The sequence below is a fragment of the Oncorhynchus kisutch genome, unplaced genomic scaffold (assembly GCF_002021735.2).
Source record: "Oncorhynchus kisutch isolate 150728-3 unplaced genomic scaffold, Okis_V2 Okis07a-Okis12b_hom, whole genome shotgun sequence".
NCBI lineage: Eukaryota > Metazoa > Chordata > Actinopteri > Salmoniformes > Salmonidae > Oncorhynchus > Oncorhynchus kisutch.
In genome coordinates, this window is record NW_022261984.1 from 9,749,177 (window position 1) to 9,767,156 (window position 17,980).

The following is a 17,980-nucleotide window of genomic DNA, read 5'->3' on the forward strand; positions in this document are numbered from 1 at the left end:
GAGCATTATCTAAGGCCGGTTAGCTCAGTTGGTTAGAGCGTCGTGCTAATAACGCGAAGTCGCGTGTTCGATACCCGTTACTGGCCAGGAGATTTTGTTTTTACTTTACTATACTTCTCTTTCTGTCTTTCTCCACTCCTTACTCTCTCTTTCTGTCTTTCTCCACTCCTTACTCTCTCTTTCTGTCTTTCTCCACTCCTTACTCCCTCTTTCTGTCTTTCTCCACTCCTTACTCTCTCTTTCTGTCTTTCTCCACTCCTACTCTCTTTTCTGTCTTTCTCCACTCCTACTCTCTCTTTCTCACTCCTTACTCTCCCTTTCTGTCTTCTCCACTCCTTACTCTCTCTTTCTCCACTCCTTACTCTCTCTTTCTCCACTCCTTACTCTCCCTTTCTGTCTTTCTCCACTCCTTACTCTCTCTTTCTCCACTCCTTACTCTCTCTTTCTCCTCTCCTTACTCTCCCTTTCTGTCTTTCTCCACTCCTTACTCTCTCTTTCTCCACTCCTTACTCTCTCTTTCTCCACTCCTTACTCTCTCTTTCTGTCTTTCTACACTCCTTACTCTCTCTCTTTCTCCACTCCTTACTCTCTCTTTCTCCACTCCTTACTCTCTCTTTCTCCGCTCTTATTAGTACGGTGTAGTTATTTCCACCTTTATCCGTAGAATGAGCATTATCTAAGGCCGGTTAGCTCAGTTGTTAGAGCGTCGTGCTAATAACGCGAAGGTCGCGGGTTCGATACCCGTACTGCCAGGAGATTTTGTTTTTACTTTACTACTCTCTCTTTCTGTCTTTCTCCACTCCTTACTCTCTCTTTCTCCACTCCTTACTCTCTCTTTCTGTCTTTCTCCACTCCTTACTCTCTCTTTCTGTCTTTCTCCACTCCTTACTCCCTCTTTCTGTCTTTCTCCACTCCTTACTCTCTCTTTCTGTCTTTCTCCACTCCTTACTCTCTCTTTCTGTCTTTCTCCACTCCTTACTCCCTCTTCTGTCTTTCTCCACTCCTTACTCTCTCTTCTGTCTTTCTCCACTCCTTACTCTCTCTTTCTGTCTTTCTCCACTCCTTACTCTCTCTTTCTCCACTCCTACTCTCCCTTTCTGTCTTTCTCCACTCCTTACTCTCTCTTTCTGTCTTTCTCCACTCCTTACTCCCTCTTTCTGTCTTTCTCCACTCCTTACTCTCTCTTTCTGTCTTTCTCCACTCCTTACTCTCTCTTTCTGTCTTTCTCCACTCCTTACTCCCTCTTTCTGTCTTTCTCCACTCCTTACTCTCTCTTTCTGTCTTCTCCACTCCTTACTCTCTCTTTCTGTCTTTCTCCACTCCTTACTCTCTCTTTCTCCACTCCTACTCTCCCTTTCTGTCTTCTCCACTCCTTACTCTCTCTTTCTCCACTCCTTACTCTCTCTTTCTCCACTCCTTACTCTCCCTTTCTGTCTTTCTCCACTCCTACTTCTCTCTTTCTCCACTCCTTACTCTCTCTTCTCCTCTCTTACTCTCCCTTCTGTCTCTCCACTCCTTACTCTCTCTTTCTCCACTCCTACTCTCTCTTTCTCCACTCCTTACTCTCTCTTTCTGTCTTCTACACTCCTTACTCTCTCTCTTTCTCCACTCCTTACTCTCTTCTCTTTCTCCACTCCTTACTCTCTCTTTCTCCGCTCTTATTTAGTACGGTGTACTTATTTTCCACCTTTATCCTTTCTGAGCATTATCTAAGGCCTTTTAGCTCTCACTGGTTACTAGCGTCGTGCTAATAACGCGAACTCTCGGGTTCTACCCGTACTCCAGGAGACTTTTCTTTTTACTTTACTACTCTCTCTTTCTGTCTTTCTCCACTCCTTACTCTCTCTTTCTCCACTCCTTACTCTCTCTTTCTCCACTCCTTACTCTCTCTTTCTGTCTTTCTACACTCCTTACTCTCTCTCTTTCTCCACTCCTTACTCTCTCTTTCTCCACTCCTTACTCTCTCTTTCTCCGCTCTTATTTAGTACGGTGTAGTTATTTCCACCTTTATCCGTAGAATGAGCATTATCTAAGGCCGGTTAGCTCAGTTGGTTAGAGCGTCGTGCTAATAACGCGAAGGTCGCGGGTTCGATACCCGTACTGGCCAGGAGATTTTGTTTTACTTTACTACTCTCTCTTTCTGTCTTTCTCCACTCCTTACTCTCTCTTTCTCCACTCCTTACTCTCTCTTTCTGTCTTTCTCCACTCCTTACTCTCTCTTTCTGTCTTTCTCCACTCCTTACTCCTCCTTTCTGTCTTTCTCCACTCCTTACTCTCTCTTTCTGTCTTTCTCCACTCCTTACTCTCTCTTTCTGTCTTTCTCCACTCCTTACTCTCTCTTTCTGTCTTTCTCCACTCCTTACTCTCTCTTTCTCCACTCCTTACTCTCTCTCTCTGTCTTTCTCCACTCTTATCTCTCTCTTCTCCACTCCTTACTCTCTCTTTCTGTCTTTCTCCACTCCTTACTCTCTCTTTCTGTCTTCTCCACTCCTTACTCCCTCTTCTGTCTTTCTCCACTCCTTACTCCTCTTTCTGTCTTTCTCCACTCCTTACTCTCTCTTTCTGTCTTTCTCCACTCCTTACTCTCTCTTTCTCCGCTCTTATTTAGTACGGTGTAGTTATTTCCACCTTTATCCGTAGAATGAGCATTATCTAAGGCCGGTTAGCTCAGTTGGTTAGAGCGTCTGCTAATAACGCGAAGGTCGCGTGTTCGATACCCGTACTGGCCAGGAGATTTTGTTTTTACTTTACTACTCTCTCTTCTGTCTTTCTCCACTCCTTACTCTCTCTTTCTGTCTTTCTCCACTCCTTACTCTCTCTTTCTGTCTTTCTCCACTACTTACTCCCTCTTTCTGTCTTTCTCCACTCCTTACTCTCTCTTTCTGTCTTTCTCCACTCCTTACTCTCTCTTTCTGTCTTTCTCCACTCCTTACTCTCTCTTTCTCCACTCCTTACTCTCCCTTTCTGTCTTTCTCCACTCCTTACTCTCTCTTTCTCCACTCCTTACTCTCTCTTTCTCCACTCCTACTCTCCCTTTCTGTCTTTCTCCACTCCTTACTCTCTCTTTCTCCACTCCTTACTCTCTCTCTCCTCTCTTACTCTCCCTTTCTGTCTTTCTCCACTCCTTACTCTCTCTTTCTCCACTCCTTACTCTCTCTTTCTCCACTCCTTACTCTCTCTTTCTGTCTTTCTACACTCCTTACTCTCTCTCTTTCTCCACTCCTTACTCTCTCTTTCTCCACTCCTTACTCTCTCTTTCTCCGCTCTTATTTAGTACGGTGTAGTTATTTCCACCTTTATCCGTAGAATGAGCATTATCTAAGGCCGGTTAGCTCAGTTGGTTAGAGCGTCGTGCTAATAACGCGAAGTCGCGGGTTCGATACCCGTACTGGCCAGGAGATTTTGTTTTTTTTACTTTACTTACTCTCTCTTTCTGTCTTTCTCCACTCCTTACTCTCTCTTTCTGTCTTTCTCCACTCCTTACTCTCTCTTTCTGTCTTTCTCCACTCCTTACTCCCTCTTTCTGTCTTTCTCCACTCCTTACTCTCTCTTTCTGTCTTTCTCCACTCCTTACTCTCTCTTTCTGTCTTCTCCACTCCTTACTCTCTCTTTCTCCACTCCTCCTTACTCTCTCTTTCTCCACTCCTTACTCTCCCTCTCTGTCTTTTCCACTCCTTACTCTCTCTTTCTCCACTCCTTACTCTCTCTTTCTCCACTCCTTACTCTCTCTTTCTGTCTTTCTCCACTCTTACTTCTCTTTCTCCACTCCTTACTCTCTCTTTCTGTCTTTCTCCACTCCTACTCTCTCTTTCTCCACTCCTTACTCTCTCTTTCTCCACTCCTTACTCTCCCTTTCTGTCTTTCTCCACTCCTTACTCTCTCTTTCTCCACTCCTTACTCTCTCTTTCTCCACTCCTTACTCTCCCTTTCTGTCTTTCTCCACTCCTTACTCTCTCTTTCTCCACTCCTTACTCTCTCTTTCTCCTCTCCTTACTCTCCCTTCTGTCTTTCTCCACTCCTTACTCTCTCTTTCTCCACTCCTTACTCTCTCTTTCTCCACTCCTTACTCTCTCTTTCTGTCTCTCACTCCTTACTCTCTCTCTTTCTCCACTCCTTACTCTCTCTTTCTCACTCCTTACTCTCTCTTTCTCCGCTCTTATTTAGTACGGTGTAGTATTTCCACCTTTATCCGTAGAATGAGCATTATCTAAGGCCGGTTAGCTCAGTTGGTTAGAGCGTCGTGCTAATAACGCGAAGGTCGCGGGTTCGATACCCGTACTCAGGAGATTTTGTTTTTACTTTACTACTCTCTCTTTCTGTCTTTCTCCACTCCTTACTCTCTCTTTCTCCACTCCTTACTCTCTCTTTCTGTCTTTCTCCACTCCTTACTCTCTCTTTCTGTCTTTCTCCACTCCTTACTCCCTCTTCTGTCTTTCTCCACTCCTTACTCTCTCTTTCTGTCTTTCTCCACTCCTTACTCTCTCTTTCTGTCTTTCTCCACTCTTACTCCCTTTCTGTCTTTCTCCACTCCTTACTCTCTCTTTCTGTCTTTCTCCACTCCTTACTCTCTCTTTCTGTCTTCTCCACTCCTTACTCTCTCTTTCTCCACTCCTTACTCTCCCTTTCTGTCTTTCTCCACTCCTTACTCTCTCTTTCTCCACTCCTTACTCTCTCTTTCTCCACTCCTTACTCTCCCTTTCTGTCTTTCTCCACTCCTTACTCTCTCTTTCTCCACTCCTTACTCTCTCTTTCTCCTCTCCTTACTCTCCCTTTCTGTCTTTCTCCACTCCTTACTCTCTCTTTCTCCACTCCTTACTCTCTCTTTCTCCACTCCTTACTCTCTCTTTCTGTCTTTCTACACTCCTTACTCTCTCTCTTTCTCCACTCCTTACTCTCTCTTTTCCACTCCTTACTCTCTCTTTCTCCGCTCTTATTTAGTACGGTGTAGTTATTTCCACCTTTATCCGTAGAATGAGCATTATCTAAGGCCGGTTAGCTCAGTTGGTTAGAGCGTCGTGCTAATAACGCGAAGGTCGCGGGTTCGATACCCGTACTGGCCAGGAGATTTTGTTTTTACTTTACTACTCTTCCTTCTGTCTTTCTCCACTCCTTACTCTCTCTTTCTCCACTCCTTACTCTCTCTTTCTCCACTCCTTACTCTCTCTTTCTGTCTTTCTCCACTCCTTACTCTCTCTCTTTCTCCACTCCTTACTCTCTCTTTCTCCACTCCTTACTCTCTCTTTCTCCGCTCTTATTTAGTACGGTGTAGTTATTTCCACCTTTATCCGTAGAATGAGCATTATCTAAGGCCGGTTAGCTCAGTTGGTTAGAGCGTCGTGCTAATAACGCGAAGTCGCGGGTTCGATACCCGTACTGGCCAGGAGATTTTGTTTTACTTTACTACTCTCTCTTTCTGTCTTTCTCCACTCCTTACTCTCTCTTTCTCCACTCCTTACTCTCTCTTTCTGTCTTTCTCCACTCCTTACTCTCTCTTTCTGTCTTTCTCCACTCCTTACTCCCTCTTTCTGTCTTTCTCCACTCCTTACTCTCTCTTTCTGTCTTTCTCCACTCCTTACTCTCTCTTTCTGTCTTTCTCCACTCCTTACTCCTCTTTCTGTCTTTCTCCACTCCTTACTCTCTCTTTCTCCACTCCTTACTCTCTCTCTCTGTCTTTCTCCACTCTTATCTCTCTCTTTCTCCACTCCTTACTCTCTCTTTCTGTCTTTCTCCACTCCTTACTCTCTCTTTCTGTCTTTCTCCACTCCTTACTCTCTCTTTCTGTCTTTCTCCACTCCTTACTCTCTCTTTCTGTCTTTCTCCACTCCTTACTCTCTCTTTCTGTCTTTCTCCACTCCTTACTCTCTCTTTCTCCACTCCTTACTCTCTCTCTCTGTCTTTCTCCACTCTTTACTCTCTCTTTCTCCACTCCTTACTCTCTCTTTCTGTCTTTCTCCACTCCTTACTCTCTCTTTCTGTCTTTCTCCACTCCTTACTCTGTCTTTCTCCACTCCTTACTCCCTCTTTCTGTCTTTCTCCACTCCTTACTCTCTCTTTCTGTCTTTCTCCACTCCTTACTCTCTCTTTCTCCGCTCTTATTTAGTACGGTGTAGTTATTTCCACCTTTATCCGTAGAATGAGCATTATCTAAGGCCTAGCTCAGTTGGTTAGAGCGTCGTGCTAATAACGCGAAGGTCGCGTGTTCGATACCCGTACTGGCCAGGAGATTTTGTTTTTACTTTACTACTCTCTCTTTCTGTCTTTCTCCACTCCTTACTCTCTCTTTCTGTCTTTCTCCACTCCTTACTCTCTCTTTCTGTCTTTCTCCACTCCTTACTCCTCTTTCTTTCTCCACTCCTTACTCTCTCTTTCTGTCTTTCTCCACTCCTTACTCTCTCTTTCTGTCTTTCTCCACTCCTTACTCTCTCTTTCTCCACTCCTTACTCTCCCTTTCTGTCTTTCTCCACTCCTTACTCTCTCTTTCTCCACTCCTTACTCTCTCTTTCTCCACTCCTTACTCTCCTTTCTGTCTTTCTCCACTCCTTACTCTCTCTTTCTCCACTCCTTACTCTCTCTTTCTCCTCCCTACTCTCCCTTTCTGTCTTTCTCCACTCCTTACTCTCTCTTTCTCCACTCCTTACTCTCTCTTCTCCACTCCTTACTCTCTCTTTCTGTCTTTCTCCACTCCTTACTCTCTCTCTTTCTCCACTCCTTACTCTCTCTTTCTCCACTCCTTACTCTCTCTTTCTCCGCTCTTATTTAGTACGGTGTAGTTATTTCCACCTTTATCCGTAGAATGAGCATTATCTAAGGCCGGTTAGCTCAGTTGGTTAGAGCGTCGTGCTAATAACGCGAAGGTCGCGGTTCGATACCCGTACTGGCCAGGAGATTTTGTTTACTACTACTCTCTCTTTCTGTCTTTCTCCACTCCTTACTCTCTCTTTCTGTCTTCTCACTCCTTACTCTCTCTTTCTGTCTTTCTCCACTCCTTACTCTCTCTTTCTGTCTTTCTCCACTCCTTACTCCCTCTTTCTGTCTTTCTCCACTCCTTACTCTCTCTTTCTGTCTTTCTCCACTCCTTACTCTCTCTTTCTGTCTTTCTCCACTCCTTACTCTCTCTTTCTCCACTCCTTACTCTCCCTTTCTCTTTTCTCCACTCCTTACTCTCTCTTTCTCCACTCCTTACTCTCTCTTTCTCCACTCCTTACTCTCCTTTCTGTCTTTCTCCACTCCTTACTCTCTCTTTCTCCACTCCTTACTCTCTCTTTCTCCACTCCTTACTCTCCTTACTCTCTCTTTCTCCACTCCTTACTCTCTCTTTCTCCACTCCTTACTCTCTCTTTCTCCACTCCTTACTCTCTCTTTCTCCGCTCTTATTTAGTACGGTGTAGTTATTTCCACCTTTATCCGTAGAATGAGCATTATCTAAGGCCGGTTAGCTCAGTTGGTTAGAGCGTCGTGCTAATAACGCGAAGGTCGCGGGTTCGATACCCGTACTGGCCAGGAGATTTTGTTTTTACTTTACTACTCTCTCTTTCTGTCTTTCTCCACTCCTTACTCTCTCTTTCTGTCTTTCTCCACTCCTTACTCTCTCTTTCTGTCTTTCTCCACTCCTTACTCCCTCTTTCTGTCTTTCTCCACTCCTTACTCTCTCTTTCTGTCTTTCTCCACTCCTACTCTCTTTCTTTCTCCACTCCTTACTCTCTCTTTCTCCACTCCTTACTCTCCCTTTCTGTCTTTCTCCACTCCTTACTCTCTCTTTCTCCACTCCTTACTCTCTCTTTCTCCACTCCTTACTCTCCCTCTGTCTTTCTCCACTCCTACTCTCTCTTTCTCCACTCCTTACTCTCTCTTTCTCCTCTCCTTACTCTCCTTTCTGTCTTTCTCCACTCCTTACTCTCTCTTTCTCCACTCCTTACTCTCTCCTCCACTCCTTACTCTCTCTTTCTGTCTTTCTACACTCCTTACTCTCTCTCTTTCTCCACTCCTTACTCTCTCTTTCTCCACTCCTTACTCTCTCTTTCTCCGCTCTTATTTAGTACGGTGTAGTTATTTCCACCTTTATCCGTAGAATGAGCATTATCTAAGGCCGGTTAGCTCAGTTGGTTAGAGCGTCGTGCTAATAACGCGAAGGTCGCGTGTTCGATACCCGTACTGGCCAGGAGATTTTGTTTTTACTTTACTACTCTCTCTTTCTGTCTTTCTCCACTCCTTACTCTCTCTTTCTGTCTTTCTCCACTCCTTACTCTCTCTTTCTGTCTTTCTCCACTACTTACTCCCTCTTTCTGTCTTTCTCCACTCCTTACTCTCTCTTTCTGTCTTTCTCCACTCCTTACTCTCTCTTTCTGTCTTTCTCCACTCCTTACTCTCTCTTTCTCCACTCCTTACTCTCCCTTCTGTCTTTCTCCACTCCTTACTCTCTCTTCTCTCCACTCCTTACTCTCTCTTTCTCCACTCCTTACTCTCCCTTTCTGTCTTTCTCCACTCCTTACTCTCTCTTTCTCCACTCCTTACTCTCTCTTTCTCCTCTCCTTACTCCCTTTCTGTCTTTCTCCACTCCTTACTCTCTCTTTCTCCACTCCTTACTCTCTCTTTCTCCACTCCTTACTCTCTTTCTGTCTTTCTACACTCCTTACTCTCTCTCTTTCTCCACTCCTTACTCTCTCTTTCTCCACTCCTTACTCTCTCTTTCTCCGCTCTTATTTAGTACGGTGTAGTTATTTCCACCTTTATCCGTAGAATGAGCATTATCTAAGGCCGGTTAGCTCAGTTGGTTAGAGCGTCGTGCTAATAACGCGAAGGTCGCGGGTTCGATACCCGTACTGGCCAGGAGATTTTGTTTTTACTTTACTACTCTCTCTTTCTGTCTTTCTCCACTCCTTACTCTCTCTTTCTCCACTCCTTACTCTCTCTTTCTGTCTTTCTCCACTCCTTACTCTCTCTTTCTGTCTTTCTCCACTCCTTACTCCCTCTTTCTGTCTTTCTCCACTCCTTACTCTCTCTTTCTGTCTTCTCCACTCCTTACTCTCTCTTTCTGTCTTCTCCACTCCTACTCTCTCTTTCTGTCTTTCTCCACTCCTTACTCTCTCTCTGTCTTCTCCACTCCTTACTCTCTCTTTCTGTCTTTCTCCACTCCTTACTCTCTCTTCTCCACTCCTTACTCTCCTTTCTGTCTTTCTCCACTCCTTACTCTCTCTTTCTGTCTTTCTCCACTCCTTACTCCCTCTTTCTGTCTTTCTCCACTCCTTACTCTCTCTTTCTGTCTTTCTCCACTCCTTACTCTCTCTTTCTGTCTTTCTCCACTACTTACTCCCTCTTTCTTATACACATCTAGATGTGTATAAGAGACAGTCTCCACTCCTTACTCTCTCTTTCTGTCTTTCTCCACTCCTTACTCTCTCTTTCTGTCTTTCTCCACTCCTTACTCTCTCTTTCTCCACTCCTTACTCTCCCTTTCTGTCTTTCTCCACTCCTTACTCTCTCTTTCTCCACTCCTTACTCTCTCTTTCTCCACTCCTTACTCTCCCTTTCTGTCTTTCTCCACTCCTTACTCTCTCTTTCTCCACTCCTTACTCTCTCTTTCTCCTCTCCTTACTCTCCCTTTCTGTCTTTCTCCACTCCTTACTCTCTCTTTCTCCACTCCTTACTCTCTCTTTCTCCACTCCTTACTCTCTCTTTCTGTCTTTCTACACTCCTTACTCTCTCTCTTTCTCCACTCCTTACTCTCTCTTTCTCCACTCCTTACTCTCTCTTTCTCCGCTCTTATTTAGTACGGTGTAGTTATTTCCACCTTTATCCGTAGAATGAGCATTATCTAAGGCCGGTTAGCTCAGTTGGTTAGAGCGTCGTGCTAATAACGCGAAGGTCGCGGGTTCGATACCCGTACTGGCCAGGAGATTTTGTTTTTACTTTACTACTCTCTCTTTCTGTCTTTCTCCACTCCTTACTCTCTCTTTCTCCACTCCTTACTCTCTCTTTCTCCACTCCTTACTCTCTCTTTCTGTCTTTCTCCACTCCTTACTCTCTCTCTTTCTCCACTCCTTACTCTGTCTTTCTCCACTCCTTACTCTCTCTTTCTCCGCTCTTATTTAGTACGGTGTAGTTATTTCCACCTTTATCCGTAGAATGAGCATTATCTAAGGCCGGTTAGCTCAGTTGGTTAGAGCGTCGTGCTAATAACGCGAAGGTCGCGGGTTCGATACCCGTACTGGCCAGGAGATTTTGTTTTTACTTTACTACTCTCTCTTTCTGTCTTTCTCCACTCCTTACTCTCTCTTTCTCCACTCCTTACTCTCTCTTTCTGTCTTTCTCCACTCCTTACTCTCTCTTTCTGTCTTTCTCCACTCCTTACTCCCCTTTCTGTCTTTCTCCACTCCTTACTCTCTCTTTCTGTCTTTCTCCACTCCTTACTCTCTCTTTCTGTCTTTCTCCACTCCTTACTCTCTCTTTCTGTCTTTCTCCACTCCTTACTCTCTCTTTCTCCACTCCTTACTCTCTCTCTCTGTCTTTCTCCACTCTTATCTCTCTCTTTCTCCACTCCTTACTCTCTCTTTCTGTCTTTCTCCACTCCTTACTCTCGCTTTCTGTCTTTCTCCACTCCTTACTCCTCTTTCTGTCTTTCTCCACTCCTTACTCCCTCTTTCTGTCTTTCTCCACTCCTTACTCTCTCTTTCTGTCTTTCTCCACTCCTTACTCTCTCTTTCTCCGCTCTTATTTAGTACGGTGTAGTTATTTCCACCTTTATCCGTAGAATGAGCATTATCTAAGGCCGGTTAGCTCAGTTGGTTAGAGCGTCGTGCTAATAACGCGAAGGTCGCGTGTTCGATACCCGTACTGGCCAGGAGATTTTACTTTACTACTCTCTCTTTCTGTCTTTCTCCACTCCTTACTCTCTCTTTCTGTCTTTCTCCACTCCTTACTCTCTCTTTCTGTCTTTCTCCACTACTTACTCCCTCTTTCTGTCTTTCTCCACTCCTTACTCTCTCTTTCTGTCTTTCTCCACTCCTTACTCTCTCTTTCTGTCTTTCTCCACTCCTTACTCTCTCTTTCTCCACTCCTTACTCTCCCTTTCTGTCTTTCTCCACTCCTTACTCTCTCTTTCTCCACTCCTTACTCTCTCTTTCTCCACTCCTTACTCTCCTTTCTGTCTTTCTCCACTCCTTACTCTCTCTTTCTCCACTCCTTACTCTCTCTTTCTCCTCTCCTTACTCTCCCTTTCTGTCTTTCTCCACTCCTTACTCTCTCTTTCTCCACTCCTTACTCTCTCTTTCTCCACTCCTTACTCTCTCTTTCTGTCTTTCTACACTCCTTACTCTCTCTCTTCTCCACTCCTTACTCTCTCTTTCTCCACTCCTTACTCTCTCTTTCTCCGCTCTTATTTAGTACGGTGTAGTTATTTCCACCTTTATCCGTAGAATGAGCATTATCTAAGGCCGGTTAGCTCAGTTGGTTAGAGCGTCGTGCTAATAACGCGAAGGTCGCGGGTTCGATACCCGTACTGGCCAGGAGATTTTGTTTTTACTTTACTACTCTCTCTTTCTGTCTTTCTCCACTCCTTACTCTCTTTTCTGTCTTTCTCCACTCCTTACTCTCTCTTTCTGTCTTTCTCCACTCCTTACTCCCTCTTTCTGTCTTTCTCCACTCCTTACTCTCTCTTTCTGTCTTTCTCCACTCCTTACTCTCTCTTTCTGTCTTTCTCCACTCCTTACTCTCTCTTTCTCCACTCCTTACTCTCTCTTTCTCCTCTCCTTACTCTCCCTTTCTGTCTTTCTCCACTCCTTACTCTCTCTTTCTCCACTCCTTACTCTCTCTTCTCCACTCCTTACTCTCTCTTTCTGTCTTTCTACACTCCTTACTCTCTCTCTTTCTCCACTCCTTACTCTCTCTTTCTCCACTCCTTACTCTCTCTTTCTCCGCTCTTATTTAGTACGGTGTAGTTATTTCCACCTTTATCCGTAGAATGAGCATTATCTAAGGCCGGTTAGCTCAGTTGGTTAGAGCGTCGTGCTAATAACGCGAAGGTCGCGTGTTCGATACCCGTACTGGCCAGGAGATTTAGTTTTTACTTTACTACTCTCTCTTTCTGTCTTTCTCCACTCCTTACTCTCTCTTTCTGTCTTTCTCCACTCCTTACTCTCTCTTTCTCCACTCCTTACTCTCCCTTTCTGTCTTTCTCCACTCCTTACTCTCTCTTTCTCCACTCCTTACTCTCTCTTTCTCCACTCCTTACTCTCCCTTTCTGTCTTTCTCCACTCCTTACTCTCTCTTTCTCCACTCCTTACTCTCTCTTTCTCCTCTCCTTACTCTCCCTTTCTGTCTTTCTCCACTCCTTACTCTCTCTTTCTCCACTCCTTACTCTCTCTTTCTCCACTCCTTACTCTCTCTTTCTGTCTTTCTACACTCCTTACTCTCTCTCTTTCTCCACTCCTTACTCTCTCTTTCTCCACTCCTTACTCTCTCTTTCTCCGCTCTTATTTAGTACGGTGTAGTTATTTCCACCTTTATCCGTAGAATGAGCATTATCTAAGGCCGGTTAGCTCAGTTGGTTAGAGCGTCGTGCTAATAACGCGAAGGTCGCGGGTTCGATACCCGTACTGGCCAGGAGATTTTGTTTTTACTTTACTACTCTCTCTTTCTGTCTTTCTCCACTCCTTACTCTCTCTTTCTCCACTCCTTACTCTCTCTTTCTGTCTTTCTCCACTCCTTACTCTCTCTTTCTGTCTTTCTCCACTCCTTACTCCCTCTTTCTGTCTTTCTCCACTCCTTACTCCCTCTTTCTGTCTTTCTCCACTCCTTACTCTCTCTTTCTGTCTTTCTCCACTCCTTACTCTCTCTTTCTCCGCTCTTATTTAGTACGGTGTAGTTATTTCCACCTTTATCCGTAGAATGAGCATTATCTAAGGCCGGTTAGCTCAGTTGGTTAGAGCGTCGTGCTAATAACGCGAAGGTCGCGTGTTCGATACCCGTACTGGCCAGGAGATTTTGTTTTTACTTTACTACTCTCTCTTTCTGTCTTTCTCCACTCCTTACTCTCTCTTTCTGTCTTTCTCCACTCCTTACTCTCTCTTTCTGTCTTTCTCCACTCCTTACTCCCTCTTTCTGTCTTTCTCCACTCCTTACTCTCTCTTTCTGTCTTTCTCCACTCCTTACTCTCTCTTTCTGTCTTTCTCCACTCCTTACTCTCTCTTTCTCCACTCCTTACTCTCCCTTTCTGTCTTTCTCCACTCCTTACTCTCTCTTTCTCCACTCCTTACTCTCTCTTTCTCCACTCCTTACTCTCCCTTTCTGTCTTTCTCCACTCCTTACTCTCTCTTTCTCCACTCCTTACTCTCTCTTTCTCCACTCCTTACTCTCCCTTTCTGTCTTTCTCCACTCCTTACTCTCTCTTTCTCCACTCCTTACTCTCTCTTTCTCCTCTCCTTACTCTCCCTTTCTGTCTTTCTCCACTCCTTACTCTCTCTTTCTCCACTCCTTACTCTCTCTTTCTCCACTCCTTACTCTCTCTTTCTGTCTTTCTACACTCCTTACTCTCTCTCTTTCTCCACTCCTTACTCTCTCTTTCTCCACTCCTTACTCTCTCTTTCTCCGCTCTTATTTAGTACGGTGTAGTTATTTCCACCTTTATCCGTAGAATGAGCATTATCTAAGGCCGGTTAGCTCAGTTGGTTAGAGCGTCGTGCTAATAACGCGAAGGTCGCGGGTTCGATACCCGTACTGGCCAGGAGATTTTGTTTTTACTTTACTACTCTCTCTTTCTGTCTTTCTCCACTCCTTACTCTCTCTTTCTCCACTCCTTACTCTCTCTTTCTGTCTTTCTCCACTCCTTACTCTCTCTTTCTGTCTTTCTCCACTCCTTACTCCCTCTTTCTGTCTTTCTCCACTCCTTACTCTCTCTTTCTGTCTTTCTCCACTCCTTACTCTCTCTTTCTGTCTTTCTCCACTCCTTACTCCCTCTTTCTGTCTTTCTCCACTCCTTACTCTCTCTTTCTGTCTTTCTCCACTCCTTACTCTCTCTTTCTGTCTTTCTCCACTCCTTACTCTCTCTTTCTCCACTCCTTACTCTCCCTTTCTGTCTTTCTCCACTCCTTACTCTCTCTTTCTCCACTCCTTACTCTCTCTTTCTCCACTCCTTACTCTCCCTTTCTGTCTTTCTCCACTCCTTACTCTCTCTTTCTCCACTCCTTACTCTCTCTTTCTCCTCTCCTTACTCTCCCTTTCTCTCTTTCTCCACTCCTTACTCTCTCTTTCTCCACTCCTTACTCTCTCTTTCTGTCTTTCTACACTCCTTACTCTCTCTCTTTCTCCACTCCTTACTCTCTCTTTCTCCACTCCTTACTCTCTCTTTCTCCGCTCTTATTTAGTACGGTGTAGTTATTTCCACCTTTATCCGTAGAATGAGCATTATCTAAGGCCGGTTAGCTCAGTTGGTTAGAGCGTCGTGCTAATAACGCGAAGGTCGCGGTTCGATACCCGTACTGGCCAGGAGATTTTGTTTTTACTTTACTACTCTCTCTTTCTGTCTTTCTCCACTCCTTACTCTCTCTTTCTCCACTCCTTACTCTCTCTTTCTCCACTCCTTACTCTCTCTTTCTGTCTTTCTCCACTCCTTACTCTCTCTCTTTCTCCACTCCTTACTCTCTCTTTCTCCACTCCTTACTCTCTCTTTCTCCGCTCTTATTTAGTACGGTGTAGTTATTTCCACCTTTATCCGTAGAATGAGCATTATCTAAGGCCGGTTAGCTCAGTTGGTTAGAGCGTCGTGCTAATAACGCGAAGGTCGCGTGTTCGATACCCGTACTGGCCAGGAGATTTTGTTTTTACTTTACTACTCTCTCTTTCTGTCTTTCTCCACTCCTTACTCTCTCTTTCTCCACTCCTTACTCTCTCTTTCTGTCTTTCTCCACTCCTTACTCTCTCTTTCTGTCTTTCTCCACTCCTTACTCCCTCTTTCTGTCTTTCTCCACTCCTTACTCTCTCTTTCTGTCTTTCTCCACTCCTTACTCTCTCTTTCTGTCTTTCTCCACTCCTTACTCTCTCTTTCTGTCTTTCTCCACTCCTTACTCTCTCTTTCTCCACTCCTTACTCTCTCTCTCTGTCTTTCTCCACTCTTTCTCTCTCTTTCTCCACTCCTTACTCTCTCTTTTGTCTTTCTCCACTCCTTACTCTCGCTTTCTGTCTTTCTCCACTCCTTACTCCCTCTTTCTGTCTTTCTCCACTCCTTACTCCCTCTTTCTGTCTTTCTCCACTCCTTACTCTCTCTTTCTGTCTTTCTCCACTCCTTACTCTCTCTTTCTCCGCTCTTATTTAGTACGGTGTAGTTATTTCCACCTTTATCCGTAGAATGAGCATTATCTAAGGCCGGTTAGCTCAGTTGGTTAGAGCGTCGTGCTAATAACGCGAAGGTCGCGGGTTCGATACCCGTACTGGCCAGGAGATTTTGTTTTTACTTTACTACTCTCTCTTTCTGTCTTTCTCCACTCCTTACTCTCTCTTTCTCCACTCCTTACTCTCTCTTTCTGTCTTTCTCCACTCCTTACTCTCTCTTTCTGTCTTTCTCCACTCCTTACTCCCTCTTTCTGTCTTTCTCCACTCCTTACTCTCTCTTTCTGTCTTTCTCCACTCCTTACTCTCTCTTTCTGTCTTTCTCCACTCCTTACTCCCTCTTTCTGTCTTTCTCCACTCCTTACTCTCTCTTTCTGTCTTTCTCCACTCCTTACTCTCTCTTTCTGTCTTTCTCCACTCCTTACTCTCTCTTTCTCCACTCCTTACTCTCCCTTTCTGTCTTTCTCCACTCCTTACTCTCTCTTTCTCCACTCCTTACTCTCTCTTTCTCCACTCCTTACTCTCCCTTCTGTCTTTCTCCACTCCTTACTCTCTCTTTCTCCACTCCTTACTCTCTCTTTCTCCTCTCCTTACTCTCCCTTTCTGTCTTTCTCCACTCCTTACTCTCTCTTTCTCCACTCCTTACTCTCTCTTTCTCCACTCCTTACTCTCTCTTTCTGTCTTTCTACACTCCTTACTCTCTCTCTTTCTCCACTCCTTACTCTCTCTTTCTCCGCTCTTATTTAGTACGGTGTAGTTATTTCCACCTTTATCCGTAGAATGAGCATTATCTAAGGCCGGTTAGCTCAGTTGGTTAGAGCGTCGTGCTAATAACGCGAAGGTCGCGGGTTCGATACCCGTACTGGCCAGGAGATTTTGTTTTTACTTTACTACTCTCTCTTTCTGTCTTTCTCCACTCCTTACTCTCTCTTTCTCCACTCCTTACTCTCTCTTTCTGTCTTTCTCCACTCCTTACTCTCTCTTTCTGTCTTTCTCCACTCCTTACTCCCCCTTTCTGTCTTTCTCCACTCCTTACTCTCTCTTTCTGTCTTTCTCCACTCCTTACTCTCTCTTTCTGTCTTTCTCCACTCCTTACTCTCTCTTTCTGTCTTTCTCCACTCCTTACTCTCTCTCTCTGTCTTTCTCCACTCTTTTCTCTCTCTTTCTCCACTCCTTACTCTCTTTTTCTGTCTTCTCCACTCCTTACTCTCGCTTTCTGTCTTTCTCCACTCCTTACTCCCTCTTTCTGTCTTTCTCCACTCCTTACTCCCTCTTTCTGTCTTCTCCACTCCTTACTCTCTCTTTCTGTCTTTCTCCACTCCTTACTCTCTCTTTCTCCGCTCTTATTTAGTACGGTGTAGTTATTTCCACCTTATCCGTAGAATGAGCATTATCTAAGGCCGGTTAGCTCAGTTGGTTAGAGCGTCGTGCTAATAACGCGAAGGTCGCGTGTTCGATACCCGTACTGGCCAGGAGATTTTGTTTTTACTTTACTACTCTCTCTTTCTGTCTTTCTCCACTCCTTACTCTCTCTTTCTGTCTTTCTCCACTCCTTACTCTCTCTTTCTGTCTTTCTCCACTACTTACTCCTCTTTCTGTCTTTCTCCACTCCTTACTCTCTCTTTCTGTCTTTCTCCACTCCTTACTCTCTCTTCTGTCTTTCTCCACTCCTTACTCTCTCTTTTCTCCACTCCTTACTCTCCCTTTCTGTCTTTCTCCACTCCTTACTCTCTCTTTCTCCACTCCTTACTCTCTCTTTCTCCACTCCTTACCTCCCTTTCTGTCTTCTCCACTCCTACTCTCTCTTTCTCCACTCCTTACTCTCTCTTTCTCCTCTCCTTACTCTCCTTTCTGTCTTTCTCCACTCCTTACTCTCTCTTTCTCCACTCCTTACTCTCTCTTTCTCCACTCCTTACTCTCTCTTTCTGTCTTTCTACACTCCTTACTCTCTCTCTTTCTCCACTCCTTACTCTCTCTTTCTCCACTCCTTACTCTCTCTTTCTCCGCTCTTATTTAGTACGGTGTAGTTATTTCCACCTTTATCCGTAGAATGAGCATTATCTAAGGCCGGTTAGCTCAGTTGGTTAGAGCGTCGTGCTAATAACGCGAAGGTCGCGGGTTCGATACCCGTACTGGCCAGGAGATTTTGTTTTTACTTTACTACTCTCTCTTTCTGTCTTTCTCCACTCCTTACTCTCTCTTTCTCCACTCCTTACTCTCTCTTTCTGTCTTTCTCCACTCCTTACTCTCTCTTTCTGTCTTTCTCCACTCCTTACTCCCTCTTTCTGTCTTTCTCCACTCCTTACTCTCTCTTTCTGTCTTTCTCCACTCCTTACTCTCTCTTTCTGTCTTTCCCACTACTTACTCCCTCTTTCTGTCTTTCTCCACTCCTTACTCTCTCTTTCTGTCTTTCTCCACTCCTTACTCTCTCTTTCTGTCTTTCTCCACTCCTTACTCTCTCTTTCTCCACTCCTTACTCTCCCTTTCTGTCTTTCTCCACTCCTTACTCTCTCTTTCTCCACTCCTTACTCTCTCTTTCTCCACTCCTTACTCTCCCTTTCTGTCTTTCTCCACTCCTTACTCTCTCTTTCTCCACTCCTTACTCTCTCTTTCTCCTCTCCTTACTCTCCCTTTCTGTCTTTCTCCACTCCTTACTCTCTCT

The 17,980-nt window shown here is 44.7% G+C and overlaps 26 non-coding genes across 26 annotated transcripts; all 26 read left to right on the forward strand.

Annotated features, from left to right (window-relative positions):
• The first annotated feature begins 13 nt into the window (after positions 1–13).
• trnai-aau (transfer RNA isoleucine (anticodon AAU)) lies at positions 14–87 on the forward strand. The gene has a single exon. It is a non-coding gene; the product is annotated as a tRNA-Ile (tRNA).
• A 593-nt stretch (positions 88–680) lies between these two features.
• On the forward strand, positions 681–752 carry trnai-aau (transfer RNA isoleucine (anticodon AAU)). The gene has a single exon. It is a non-coding gene; the product is annotated as a tRNA-Ile (tRNA).
• A 1,281-nt stretch (positions 753–2,033) lies between these two features.
• Positions 2,034–2,107, forward strand: trnai-aau (transfer RNA isoleucine (anticodon AAU)). Its single transcript has one exon. It is a non-coding gene; the product is annotated as a tRNA-Ile (tRNA).
• Positions 2,108–2,656: 549 nt separating this feature from the next.
• trnai-aau (transfer RNA isoleucine (anticodon AAU)) lies at positions 2,657–2,729 on the forward strand. Its single transcript has one exon. It is a non-coding gene; the product is annotated as a tRNA-Ile (tRNA).
• A 593-nt stretch (positions 2,730–3,322) lies between these two features.
• trnai-aau (transfer RNA isoleucine (anticodon AAU)) lies at positions 3,323–3,395 on the forward strand. Its single transcript has one exon. It is a non-coding gene; the product is annotated as a tRNA-Ile (tRNA).
• An 818-nt stretch (positions 3,396–4,213) lies between these two features.
• On the forward strand, positions 4,214–4,285 carry trnai-aau (transfer RNA isoleucine (anticodon AAU)). The gene has a single exon. It is a non-coding gene; the product is annotated as a tRNA-Ile (tRNA).
• A 701-nt stretch (positions 4,286–4,986) lies between these two features.
• Positions 4,987–5,060, forward strand: trnai-aau (transfer RNA isoleucine (anticodon AAU)). Its single transcript has one exon. It is a non-coding gene; the product is annotated as a tRNA-Ile (tRNA).
• A 247-nt stretch (positions 5,061–5,307) lies between these two features.
• trnai-aau (transfer RNA isoleucine (anticodon AAU)) lies at positions 5,308–5,380 on the forward strand. Its single transcript has one exon. It is a non-coding gene; the product is annotated as a tRNA-Ile (tRNA).
• Positions 5,381–6,808: 1,428 nt separating this feature from the next.
• trnai-aau (transfer RNA isoleucine (anticodon AAU)) lies at positions 6,809–6,881 on the forward strand. The gene has a single exon. It is a non-coding gene; the product is annotated as a tRNA-Ile (tRNA).
• Positions 6,882–7,426: 545 nt separating this feature from the next.
• trnai-aau (transfer RNA isoleucine (anticodon AAU)) lies at positions 7,427–7,500 on the forward strand. Its single transcript has one exon. It is a non-coding gene; the product is annotated as a tRNA-Ile (tRNA).
• A 584-nt stretch (positions 7,501–8,084) lies between these two features.
• Positions 8,085–8,158, forward strand: trnai-aau (transfer RNA isoleucine (anticodon AAU)). The gene has a single exon. It is a non-coding gene; the product is annotated as a tRNA-Ile (tRNA).
• Positions 8,159–8,752: 594 nt separating this feature from the next.
• Positions 8,753–8,826, forward strand: trnai-aau (transfer RNA isoleucine (anticodon AAU)). The gene has a single exon. It is a non-coding gene; the product is annotated as a tRNA-Ile (tRNA).
• Positions 8,827–9,815: 989 nt separating this feature from the next.
• On the forward strand, positions 9,816–9,889 carry trnai-aau (transfer RNA isoleucine (anticodon AAU)). The gene has a single exon. It is a non-coding gene; the product is annotated as a tRNA-Ile (tRNA).
• A 248-nt stretch (positions 9,890–10,137) lies between these two features.
• Positions 10,138–10,211, forward strand: trnai-aau (transfer RNA isoleucine (anticodon AAU)). Its single transcript has one exon. It is a non-coding gene; the product is annotated as a tRNA-Ile (tRNA).
• A 552-nt stretch (positions 10,212–10,763) lies between these two features.
• On the forward strand, positions 10,764–10,837 carry trnai-aau (transfer RNA isoleucine (anticodon AAU)). Its single transcript has one exon. It is a non-coding gene; the product is annotated as a tRNA-Ile (tRNA).
• Positions 10,838–11,427: 590 nt separating this feature from the next.
• On the forward strand, positions 11,428–11,501 carry trnai-aau (transfer RNA isoleucine (anticodon AAU)). Its single transcript has one exon. It is a non-coding gene; the product is annotated as a tRNA-Ile (tRNA).
• A 470-nt stretch (positions 11,502–11,971) lies between these two features.
• On the forward strand, positions 11,972–12,045 carry trnai-aau (transfer RNA isoleucine (anticodon AAU)). Its single transcript has one exon. It is a non-coding gene; the product is annotated as a tRNA-Ile (tRNA).
• Positions 12,046–12,523: 478 nt separating this feature from the next.
• On the forward strand, positions 12,524–12,597 carry trnai-aau (transfer RNA isoleucine (anticodon AAU)). The gene has a single exon. It is a non-coding gene; the product is annotated as a tRNA-Ile (tRNA).
• A 300-nt stretch (positions 12,598–12,897) lies between these two features.
• Positions 12,898–12,971, forward strand: trnai-aau (transfer RNA isoleucine (anticodon AAU)). The gene has a single exon. It is a non-coding gene; the product is annotated as a tRNA-Ile (tRNA).
• A 672-nt stretch (positions 12,972–13,643) lies between these two features.
• On the forward strand, positions 13,644–13,717 carry trnai-aau (transfer RNA isoleucine (anticodon AAU)). Its single transcript has one exon. It is a non-coding gene; the product is annotated as a tRNA-Ile (tRNA).
• A 688-nt stretch (positions 13,718–14,405) lies between these two features.
• On the forward strand, positions 14,406–14,478 carry trnai-aau (transfer RNA isoleucine (anticodon AAU)). The gene has a single exon. It is a non-coding gene; the product is annotated as a tRNA-Ile (tRNA).
• Positions 14,479–14,726: 248 nt separating this feature from the next.
• On the forward strand, positions 14,727–14,800 carry trnai-aau (transfer RNA isoleucine (anticodon AAU)). The gene has a single exon. It is a non-coding gene; the product is annotated as a tRNA-Ile (tRNA).
• A 552-nt stretch (positions 14,801–15,352) lies between these two features.
• trnai-aau (transfer RNA isoleucine (anticodon AAU)) lies at positions 15,353–15,426 on the forward strand. Its single transcript has one exon. It is a non-coding gene; the product is annotated as a tRNA-Ile (tRNA).
• Positions 15,427–16,113: 687 nt separating this feature from the next.
• Positions 16,114–16,187, forward strand: trnai-aau (transfer RNA isoleucine (anticodon AAU)). Its single transcript has one exon. It is a non-coding gene; the product is annotated as a tRNA-Ile (tRNA).
• Positions 16,188–16,716: 529 nt separating this feature from the next.
• trnai-aau (transfer RNA isoleucine (anticodon AAU)) lies at positions 16,717–16,790 on the forward strand. Its single transcript has one exon. It is a non-coding gene; the product is annotated as a tRNA-Ile (tRNA).
• Positions 16,791–17,383: 593 nt separating this feature from the next.
• trnai-aau (transfer RNA isoleucine (anticodon AAU)) lies at positions 17,384–17,457 on the forward strand. The gene has a single exon. It is a non-coding gene; the product is annotated as a tRNA-Ile (tRNA).
• Positions 17,458–17,980: the final 523 nt, after the last annotated feature.